The sequence below is a fragment of the Macrobrachium rosenbergii genome, chromosome 46 (assembly GCF_040412425.1).
Source record: "Macrobrachium rosenbergii isolate ZJJX-2024 chromosome 46, ASM4041242v1, whole genome shotgun sequence".
Classification (NCBI taxonomy): Eukaryota; Metazoa; Arthropoda; class Malacostraca; order Decapoda; family Palaemonidae; genus Macrobrachium; species Macrobrachium rosenbergii.
This window is the reverse complement of record NC_089786.1, coordinates 54,827,195-54,839,694: the sequence shown is the minus strand read 5'-3', so window position 1 is coordinate 54,839,694 and position 12,500 is coordinate 54,827,195. Positions and strand designations below refer to the sequence as shown.

Here is a 12,500-nt window from a genome sequence, read left to right as displayed (position 1 = left end):
CAAGTTTTCTGTACAGCTGCTACGGCGTATAATCAAGGATACAGATAATAGATCTATCTTTCGGTGGTCTCGGTATAATGCTGGATGAGCCGCGGCCCGTGAAACTTTGACGAAGGCCAGGTGGTGGCTTATTCTATGTCGTTGCCAGGCGCATGATTATAGCTAACTTTAAGCTTAAATGAGATAAAAACTACTGAGGCTAGAGGGCTGCAATTTGGTATGTGTGATGATTGGAGGGTGGATGATCAACATACCAATTTACAGCCCTCTAGCCTCAGTAGTTTTTAGATCTGAGGGCGGACAGAAAAAAGTGCGGACAGAAAAAAGTGCGGACAGAAAGAGTGCAGGCAGAATAAAGTGCGGACAGAAAGAGTAAAGACAGAATAAAGTGCAGACAGAAAAAAGTGCTAACAGGAAAAAAGTGCTGACAGAAAAAGTGCGGACAGAAAGAGTGCAGACAGAAAGAGTGCAGACAGAATAAAGTGCGGACAGAAAGAGTGCAGACAGAATAAAGTGCGGACAGAAAGAGTGCAGACAGAATAAAGTGCGGACAGAAAGAGTAAAGACACAATAAAGTGCAGACAGAAAAAAGTGCTGACAGAAAAGTGCGGACAGAAAAAAGTACGGACGGACAGACAAACCCGGCACAATAGTTTTCTTTTCCAGAAAACTAAAAAAAAAAATGGATATAAAAAAAGATATAAAACAAAACACAAAGTGAAACGTTAATAACAATAATAATAAAAGAAAAACGTTTTAGGAGTGACGCCCAAAACGTTTTATGAAATAAAAACTGAAAACGCAAATAAAAAATTTGATGACAATTCACGAACGACTTTTCTAAAAGCATCACGATATTTATAAACCAGTTTAATATTACCAAGCGGCTTGACGTCTCTCTCTCTCTCTCTCTCTCTCTCTCTCTCTCTCTCTCTCTATAAATATAAATATATATATACATGTTATACTTGATGGCAGCTGTTTGTCTAGGAATTTTCATTAAATATTGGTAACGCTTCGCCTGTCAAAATCACACGTTTGCTTGTGACGTGTGAATGTTCATTTCGTTTGGGCGTAGTGTCTGATGTATACGTATATACATGTGTGTATACATGTATATATATAATGTATATATATACATTATATAGAGAGGTCATAGGTCACAGTTACCTGACACTTAGGCATTTTATCTATAAGCATCAATCGTCATTTCCTGGAGAACGACGGCAACTTTGCCAAAAGGGGGCGTGGCCTGTTTCTTAGCTTAGAAGAAAAAGACCTTATTTATATTCTTTTGCTGTTTGGTAATTGGGTGGGGTGGGCCATTAGTAATTTGGTAGAGAGGGTCGTTAGTGCTGGGTCCTTGTTTAATCATCATTTGCATTCTTTGGGATAATTAGGACATCATTTGAAATATATATATATATATATATATATATATATATATATATATATATATATATATACTGTATATATATATATATGTATATATATATGTATGTATGTATACATTTTATATATGTATAATGTATATATATATATATATATATATATATATATATATATATATATATATATATATATATATATATATATATATATACTCACTGCCATTCAATCATTAAAAATCTAATTACCCCAAAAATGCAAAAAAATTATTAAACAAAACCCAGCACTAACGACCATCTCTACCAAATTACTAATGGCTTATCCAGATATATAATAAACAGCAAAAAAATGTAAATGAAGTCTTTTTATTCTAAGCTAAGAAACAGGCCACGCCCCCTTTTGGCAAAGTTGCCATTGTTCTCCAGGAAATGACGATTGATGCTTATGAGATAATGCCTTTTGTGTGTAAGTATCAGGCAACTGCCACCCATGACCTCTCTAGAGGGCGTGGCTTATATACCCTTACAAAAATTGAATCTAATTTACATGCAGAGGCTATCTGAATTTTTATGTGTTACTTGAATTAAATCAGGAATATTGTTATATACATTGAGGTATACAATCATAAAGATCGTTTCCGGAAGCACGATTATGGCTAAATTTATCTTAAATAAAATAAAAACTACTGAGGCTAGAGGGCTGCAATTTGGTCTGTGTGATGACCGGAGGTTGGATAATCAACATACCAATTTGCAACCCTCTAGCCTCATTAGGTTTTAAGATCTGAGGGCGGACAGACAAAGCTGGTACAATACTTTTCTTTTACAGCAAACTAAAAATATTTAATGTTTTCGTAAAATTGCCAACTGAAACATGAATAGAATTAACTCGATAAATTATAAATTAATAAATTAAATATACCCAATTATTAATTAGTGGTATAATTCATAAGAAATTAATTAAAAAACAGGAAAAGATATTTTAAAAAATATCTAGATACTTCTTTAAGCCAACAAATGTCAAGATATGTTCCCTCATTCTCTCTCTCTCTCTCTCTCTCTCTCTCTCTCTCTCTCTCTCTCTCTCTCTCTCTCTCTCTATCTCCTAAAACATTATGATCTGCACCCTCTCTCTCGTTCATCTATTCATGCATCTACGCTCTCTCTCTCTCTCTCTCTCTCTCTCTCTCTCTCTCTCTCTCGCCGGCTGCGGTTACAGTCCCACCTTTTGGAAGGGGAAGAATCCCCGGCTAAGCGAAACGCGGCTGACTCATTAAGAGGCCCAAAGAGAGACGTTGTTTCCAGCGCGTCTTCAATTCAAAGGTTTTTCTTTCGGATTTTTTTGTTTTTTAATTCCTCTTTTTTTTTGAAGGTTTAGTGTTCTCTCGGCCGACACCTCGTTAGCAGGTATGAGAGAGAGAGAGAGAGAGAGAGAGAGAGAGAGAGAGAGAGAGAGAGAGAGAGAGAGAGAGAGAGAGAGAGGTGGGATGCATATGATGTTTCTAAGAGAGAGAGAGAGAGAGAGAGAGAGAGAGAGAGAGAGAGAGAGAGAGAGAGAGAGAGAGAGAGAGAGAGGGGATGCATGTGACGATGTTTCTGTGAGAGAGAGAGAGAGAGAGAGAGAGAGAGAGAGAGAGAGAGAGAGAGAGAGAGAGGTGGGGATGCATATGATGATGTTTCTAAGAGAGAGAGAGATGCATATGACGATGTTTCAAGAGAGAGAGAGAGAGAGAGAGAGAGAGAGAGAGAGAGAGAGAGAGAGAGAATGCGTACCATATTGTTCCTGAGAGAGAGAGAGAGAGAGAGAGAGAGAGAGAGAGAGAGAGAGAGAGAGAGAGAGAATGCATACCCTAATGTTCCTGAGAGAGACAGAGAGCAAACGCATGAATAAACGAGAGAGAGAGAGAGAGAGAGAGAGAGAGAGAGAGAGAGAGAGAGAGAGAGAGAGAGAGAGAGAGAGAGTCAGTCCTCCCAAGCCCCGGCGAAGCCGTGCGAGACATCGCCTCCGCCAACAGACATGTCTCTGTGTCTTAATTACGCAAACACGTCTTTTCTCTTTTTGCAATCAAGAGCTTCTTCTTCTAATTGGGGCTGATTCGTTTTGACGAATTTTGACACAAATTTCTTTTTCTAATTATGATTTTATCATTTTGTTCGGTCATTATTCTGGATATTAATATCTATGTATATTAAATGTGGTTTTTTAAAATCATAAATCTATAACTTATGGTTCTTTTTTTAATTATAATTTTATAATTTTATTTGGTCATTATTCTGGATATTAATATCTATGTATATTAAATGTGGTTTAAAATCATTACTCTATAAATCATGTTTGTATTTGAATTAGTTTTGATAATAATGTTGATTAAAATGAAAAATTTTGATTTTATAAATTCTTTAAATTATAATTTTATCTTTTTATTTGATCATTATTCTTGATATTAATATCTATGTATATTAAATGTGATTTTTAAAATCATTATTCTATAATTTATGGTTATATATTCATCAATCTTAATAATAATGTTGGTTAAAATGAAAAACGTTGATTTTATAAATTCTTTTTTTAATTATAATTTTATATTTTATTTGGTTATTAATTTTGACATTAATATCTATGTATATCAAATATGATTTTGTAAAATTATAATTCTATAATTAATGTTATATATATTTTAATCTTGATAATAATGTTGATTAAAATTCAATATTGATTTTATAAATGTAATTTCATATCTTATGATTCTCTGCTCATTAATCTTGATAATAATGTTGATTAAAATGAAAAATATTGATTTTATAAATCAAAATTTCATATTTTACGGTTACCTATTCATTAATCTTAATATTAATATCTATGTATAATAAATACGATTTTTTAATTGCATGGAAATGTAATTTGAAGATTTGACATTACAGCAATATTACTGAAAGATAAATAACTCATATTAAATTGTCAACAATATTTTCATCTATAATTAATTTTCAATAGGTTTCAATTTTACCTGTAATATCCAATTTCAACCCTGAAAACTCATATAAAATAAAGCGTATTCAACCTATTTAAATTGATACGACAAAAATATATATATGACAAAAACAACTATGTATTTAAAAATATATATGTATATATGTATCCTAGTATGAGTAATATGCTAAATCTTGCACATACAGTATATGTGACTCTCTCTCTCTCTCTCTCTCTCTCTCTCTCTCTCTCTCTGTTATATATATATATATATATATATATATATATATATATATATATATATATATATATATATATATATATATATATATATATATATATAATCTTGCACATAATGGACTAAACTTGTACACACACACACACACACACATACACACAAACACACACATGCATGTGACTGTTCGCGCGGCGTGCGCATGCAGGCATACGCTCCTTTTCTCGCGCAAACAAACAAACAAACAAATATACTAGCATCCACTTACCTCCCATTTCATAGCCAATCCAAAACTCAATCTCAGAATTCTTTGCGTTAATTGCATTTGTGTCATGAATCGATTACAGTATAACTAAGTATCCTGTAATTAAGAGATGCTAATTACCATCAATTAACCTCATTCGCATTCCTGCAATGACTCCCGTCGATGTGTGACGACGCACCAGCGTTATGCGTGTTATGCGTTTAAGCCTCTTGTAATTGGTTTAGAGGTACGCAGAGTTTGGGAGAATTGGTTGGGCTTATTGTTTTCTTATACATATTCTCTCTCTCTCTCTCTCTCTCTCTCTCTCTCTCTCTCTCTATATATATATATATATATATATATATATATATATATATATATATATATATATATATATACATATAAATATATATATATATATATATATATATATATATATATTAGATTAGATACACATAAATATATATATATATATATATATATATATATATATATATATATATATATATATATATATATATATATATATATATATATATATATATAGAGAGAGAGAGAGAGAGAGAGAGAGAGAGAGAGAGAGAGAGAGAGAGAGAGATACACTCTCCGCATGTGCAAGTGTGTGTGTGTGTGAGAGAGAGAGAGAGAGAGAGAGAGAGAGAGAGAGAGAGAGAGAGCCCGCATACAAGTGTACAGTAAGTGTGTGTGACACTGAACGAGAAGAGAGAGAGAGAGAGAGAGAGAGAGAGAGAGAGAGAGAGAGAGAGAGAGAGAGAGAGAGAGAGATACATTCCACACGCGCCTATAACCGCATCTATGCAAATGAGAACACAATAAGACCAGGCTATCTGCCACAGGCTATTGAACTAACAGCACATCATAATATAATGTCCGCTTTGAGCGAATTCACGCCCTAGCGAATTCCATTGAAATCGCTTACAGTAAACACTCTAAGTCTCCCAACATCTGTTGTGGGGATCGTTCTCGGATAATAGAGTATGGTAATACCTGGTTATCATTGGTTTGGGTTGTTCTTTATTTTTTTGGGGGGGAGGAAAAATTTTAAGTTTTTTTTTGTGATGGTATATATGAACAAATAAAAAAGACATACTGTATGTATATGTATATATATACATATATATGCATATATATATACACACCCATCAATATATATTATTATATATATAATGTATGAAATTTCCTGACACATTTCCAAGGCAAATATTTCAATTCTGTTCGCCATAGGAGACAATCCAATATGGCCTCAGAAGGCTGCCATTTTGAGAAAAATCAAGATGGCTGCTCTCTCCCATTTTTGGTGGAAAGCTGATACATTTTCAACACCAGAATTTTAATTCTGTTCGCCATAGCCAGTTCTGCTCGCAAAGGAAACACTCCAATATGGCCCCAGCAGGCTGCCATTTTGTTAAAATCAAGATGGCTGTTCGCCATAGCCAGTTCTGATCGCAAAGGAGAAAGTCTAATATGACCCCTGAAGGCTGCCATTTTGAGAAAAATAAAGATGGCTGCTTCCTACCATTTTTGGTGGCAAGGCTGCCATTTTGAGAAAAAATAGGACAGCCATTTTGACAAAATCAAGATGGCTGCTCCCTACCATTTTTGGTGGCAAGGCTGCCATTTTGAGAGAAAGAATCCAAAAATCAAATTCATCATGATTTAAAGGCGACCATATTCTTGGCAAAATTCAAGATGGCTGCTTTTTCCGGCGTTCGCAAATGAGTTCCTGATGAAAACCACACGCCTGGCAGTGGTGTGATAGACCACCATCACTCCCACCTACCCCATATTCCTCTTCAGTTGCGTGAAGTTATAATATAAGGGAAAGATATGTAAAGAATTCATTTCACTTTTACCCAAGTCTTGAGAGATAAAGAATTGAGATTTTAAGACATTATTCCTCTGACAAAATAATTAAAATTAAAGCAATGTTCTTTTATTTTAAATTGGAATTAAAGCATCATTATTTCTTTGGTAATTAACAGAAAATAAAGGCGTTATTGCTGCATTATTAACAGGAAACAAGTTATACATTTATTCATTCATTCATTTATTATTATTATTTATCAATTGACTGAACTTTACTCCAAAGAACGATTACTTTTAGAGAGTGCTTCATTTGCCCCCAAAAAGGATACATAACCACCAAGGGGTTAATTACCCCCAGTTTGAGAACCACTGTTCTTTCTATCTATCTATCTATCTATTCTTTTCTTCATCTCCCCCTTCCATTCTTCTTCTCTTCTCTCTGCTGTGGGAAGTCAGGACTTCACGCACCTCCCTCCTAATTAATCATTTTCTTTTCTCTCCTTAATTAGCTTCTGTTTTCTTTTTTTACTCTTTCTTACTCTTTCTTATTTCATGATTAAACAGTTTTTATCTTTCACTTATTAACTCTTTATTGCTATTTTAATTTTTTGCAGGTTTTTTCTTTTTTTATTAAACAGTTTTTTTATCTATTCTTTAAACTTGTTTATTGTTATTTTAATTTTTTACTTTTTCTTTCTTTATTAAAAAGTTTTTGTTTATTTTATTTATTCTTTATACCTGTTTATTGCTATTTTGAAGATTTATCTGATTGGACTATTTATGGAAATAAATTTTTTCTGTTACACTTATTACAATATTATATATAATTTAACTTCTAATTATATATAATCAAATCATACTTTATCAGTCTTCCTAGTAATTAGGTATTTTGCGTTTTTAAAACTCATTACAATATATATTTTTTATTTGTAAGTGTAAATTATAATTACTATATTGTATATTGATATTTTCAGTCTTTTTGAATTTTGTATTATATTTTTGAATATTAAAAACACCCAAATTATTGAATTTTTTAAGATGTCAAAAACATTTGACAATAAATAAGTGAAAAATGCGCCGAAGTTTCTTCGGCGCAATCGAGTTTTCTGTACAGCGAATAATCAAGGCCACTTAAAATAGATCTATCTTTCGGTGGTCTCGGTATAATGCTGTATGAGCCGCGGCCCATGAATTTTTAAAAACTACTGAGGCTAGAGGGATGCAATTTGGTATGTTTGATGATTGGAGGGTGGATGATCAACATACCAATTTGCAGCCCTCTAGACTTATTAGTTTTTAAGATCTGAGGGCCGACAGAAAAAATGCTGACAAAATAAAGTGCGGACAGAAAAAGTGCGGACGGACAGACAAAGCCGGCACAATAATTTTCTTTTACAGAAAACTGATAAACACGTGAAAATATTCTGTTCTGATTTTATATATTTTGACAGACAAAAATCTAGATACTTAAATTGCATAGCATTAACCAAACGTAATTTTTTGGCACAAAATATTAAGGACAGCATTTTTTCTGTCTGCCCTCAAATCTTAAAAACTACTGAGGCTAGAGGGCTGCAAATTGGTACGTTGATCATCCACCCTCCAATCATCGAACATACCAAATTGCAGCCCTCTAGCCTCAGTAGATTTTATTTCATTTAAGCTTAAAGTTAGCCATAATCGTGCTTCTGGCAACGATATAGGATCGGTCACCACCAGGCAATGGTTAAAGTTTCATGGGCCGCGGCTCATTCACCATTATACCGAGACCACCGATAAACAGATCTATTTTCGGTGGCTTTGATTATTATATGCTGTACAGAAAACTCGACGGCGCCGAAGAAACTTCGGCTTATTTTTTACTTGTTAAAACGTTACCTTCACAATCTCTCTCTCTCTCTCTCTCTCTCTCTCTCTCTCTCAAACTTCAAAGACGTATCAAAATTATTAGAGGAATCTTTTTTTGCAGTCAGGAGGGAAAGTTGGTGCTCGCTCTTTGCAACAATGACGGTTTCATGGCCACTTTCTTTAGACCTTAAACGCGCCGCGTATGAAAAACACAAGTTTGCAATTCGCGGATTCTCGAGTTTTTACGTTTGAATGAATGATTCATCTCTCTTTTTTTTTCATTCGTTAGGACACGGGGCGTTTTTCTTTTGTTTAGAAAAACAAAAATCTATTGAGTGTTTTAACTGAGTTTGGTAGTGTGTTTTTTTTTTTATTTTGCTTGGTTGGGTGGGCGTGTGAAACTTTAAACGCGCGCGCCTGCGCGCATACACAAGGGCGTGTGTGGGCGCGCTCTTTCTCTCTGTCTGTCTGAGTCTCTCTCTCTCTCTCTCTCCCACACACATACACGCGTGAGAAGAATCTCTCTCTCTCTCTCTCTCTCTCTCTCTCTCTCTCTCTCTCTCTCTCTCTCTCTCTCTCTCTATATATATATATATATATATATATATATATATATATATATATATATATATAAACATTAAGCTACAAATGTCCTTTAATATCCAATTCTCTCTACCTCACTTGATGGCCGTGTGGTTTAACGCGTCACTGTAGTCCTCAGTTCTTGGCTTCCTTCTGTATATATATATATATATATATATATATATATATATATATATATATATATATATATATATATATATACAGAAGAGGAGTTTTTTAGTAGATAACAGAGAAAAAAACAGCATAAAAAGATTTTTCAAAATCAGGAAATTAAAGTTAATGACAAAAACAATAAAATATTAAATTTCCTTCAATAAATTTCCTCAGTCAATATCTAAGACGACTTTAAATAACCCATCCCCACGAAATGAGGACAGGATTAAGCGAGTTAACACCCCCCCTCCCTTTTGGGGGGAGAGGGGAGGGGAGGGGGTAGGGAGGAGAGATTATCCAAAACATCAATTTCCCCTCAAGCATGGTGAAGGCTCCCAGGAGAAACGGGAGGAATTGAGAGCGGGGGAATATTCAAGTGATAATGTGTATGTATGTATATACATATATACATATGTATATATATACATATATATATATATATATATATATATATATATATATATATATATATATATATATATATATATATATATATAATTTTGGGAGCTCGAATTTTAAGTCAATGGTCCCTAGGGCCTAAATTCCATATGAATGGGGTTTATCTTCTGCATAATAATAATAATAATAATAATAATAATAATAATAATAATAATAATAATAATAATAATAAAAATAATAATAATAAAAATAAAAAGAAAAATTATAATAATTATAAAATAATAAAAATAATAATAATAATAATAATAACTGAGTCTGATAATTGACGACAGAGGAATTTTATTTTTATATATATATATATATATATATATATATATATATATATATATATATATATATATATATATATATAATACATACATATATTATTCCTCCAAGTTTCTCGCTTATTTTAACCTATTCTTTCTGCAGCTCATTCCGCGAAAACTTTCAACTGCAAGAAATTATGAATAATATTCTTCCTGGGGACTATAATTTCTAGTTTCTGCGCCCAAGTAACACAATAAACAAAATCTAATCTCTCTCTCTCTCTCTCTCTCTCTCTCTCTCTCTCTCTCTCTCTCTCTCTCTCTCTCTCTCTCTCTCTCTCTCTCGTTTCAAGTCTGCGAGGGGTAATATCACGTAATATTTCACTTCGTAGAGTTATGAATGTCAGATGTTCACAAGAGTTAATATTTCTCTTTTAGTTTTCTGTGAAAGGAAAATTATTGTGCCGGCTTTGTCTTTCTGTCCGCCCTCAGACCTTGAAAACTCCTGAGGCTAGAGGGCTGCAAATTGGTATGTTGGTCATCCATACCCCAATCATCACACATACCAAATTGCAGCCCTGTAGCCCCAGTAGTTTTTATTTTATTTAAGGTTAAATTTATCCATAATCGTGCATCTGGCAACGATATAGGACAGGCCACCACCGGGCCGTTGTTAAAGTTTCATGGGTCGCGGCTCATATAGTATTATACCGAAACCACCGAAAAATAGATCTGTTTTCGGTGGATTTAATTATACGCTGTAGCGGCTATACAGAAAACTGGATTGCGCCGGAGAAATTTCGGAGCATTTTTTACTTGTTTTATTACGAGTTATTCAATGATTGGTTTTTAAAAAGAAGTCTTCTGTAATTTATCTTTGTATATTTTCAATATTTCTCCCAGTGCATACATTTATCTTATATATATATACATAAATAATATATATATATATATATATATATATATATATATATATATATATGAATGTCTTTTCCTGTAATACTACAGTGTAATATATATATATATATATTTTCATATATATATATATATATATATATATATATACACACATATATAATTTCTATACATATATAATATATATATATATATATATATATATATATATATATATATATATATATATATATATATATATATATATATATATATATAATATACAGGGGTGCAAAAGTAGATATACAGAAAGTATCACATCACTGTCATAATACAGTCATCAAAAAGAACACACAAACATATACATACACAAACATACACACACACACACACATACCAACCCATTTCTCATCAGAACAAAATATTAATATGAAAAAAATCATCACCGAAATTCACTCCTATCACAAATCCTATCTTAACAATGTTCCCCTTCCAAGGGGAACTTCCCACATGCCGGGAACATCTCACATGCAGAAATGCACATTCCCAATAACGCACTGCATTCGACAAAATGCACGAACCTGCATATCGGCCCTGAGTGCATTTTAATTGTTCTCGCTGATTGCATTCTTCATCCTGAAATGCATTATGTTAATCTACAGCAAACTCACCTTTCATACAAGTTATTCATTACGTGCATTCATTAATATATCGGTTATACATTATTATTACAAAATTCCATAAAGCATTTCTGATTGAATGAACTTCTCGTTCAATAATATGTTCTAAATGTATTCCTCTATTCGTCACTGATACATAAAGAATTCTTAATTTTGTAGTGTATTCTGTATTCCGGTTACATTCTAAATGTATTACTCTATTTGTCACTCATACATAAAGAATTCTTAATTTTGTAGTGTATTCTACGTTCCAATTATATTCTAAAAATGTATTAGTCTATTCGTCACTGATACATAAAGAATTCTTAATTTTGCAGTGTATTCTACGTTCCAATTATATTCTAAAAATGTATTACTCTATTCGTCACTGATACATAAAGAATTCTTAATTTTGCTGTGTATTCTACGTTCCAATTATATTCTAAAAATGAACTACTCTATTCGTCACTGATACATAAAGAATTCTTAATTTTGTAGTGTAATTCTATATTCCAATTACACTCTAAATGTATTCCTCTATTCGTCACTGATACATAAAGAATTCTTAACTTTGTAGTGTATTCTACGTTCCAAAATGCATTCGTATTTTCTAAATCAATTTTTATCGAGTAATATACTGTATTTTTCATGGAGTCAAGAATTTTATGTGTGAATTTTAAATCTGTCGATATTTTCCATCGAGTATTTACGCTGTCGAACAGAATGCATCAATACGGTACGAAAAATGTTAATAATCCTTTCATTGTTTGCAAGAGCAGTTCAAAAAGCAAGGCCTCGTTTTTGCCCAACATTGTCTGAACGCATCGAGGAAAAGACTGAGTGAGGCAAGAGGTATTGATATATATGGGATAAATAAACCTATTTTTTTCTCTCTATTTAATGTTTTCTCTATAGTTCTCTCCCCCATTTAAAGCTATCTCTCTTTCCCAGGCGTTTTATTTCCTGACGTC

General features: G+C 32.7%; 1 protein-coding gene across 3 annotated transcripts in view; it reads right to left on the bottom strand.

The window, feature by feature from the left end:
• LOC136830370 (short neuropeptide F-like) overlaps positions 1–12,500 on the bottom strand; it is a 149,783-nt gene that overhangs the window by 18,369 nt on the left and 118,914 nt on the right. The window lies entirely within an intron of this gene.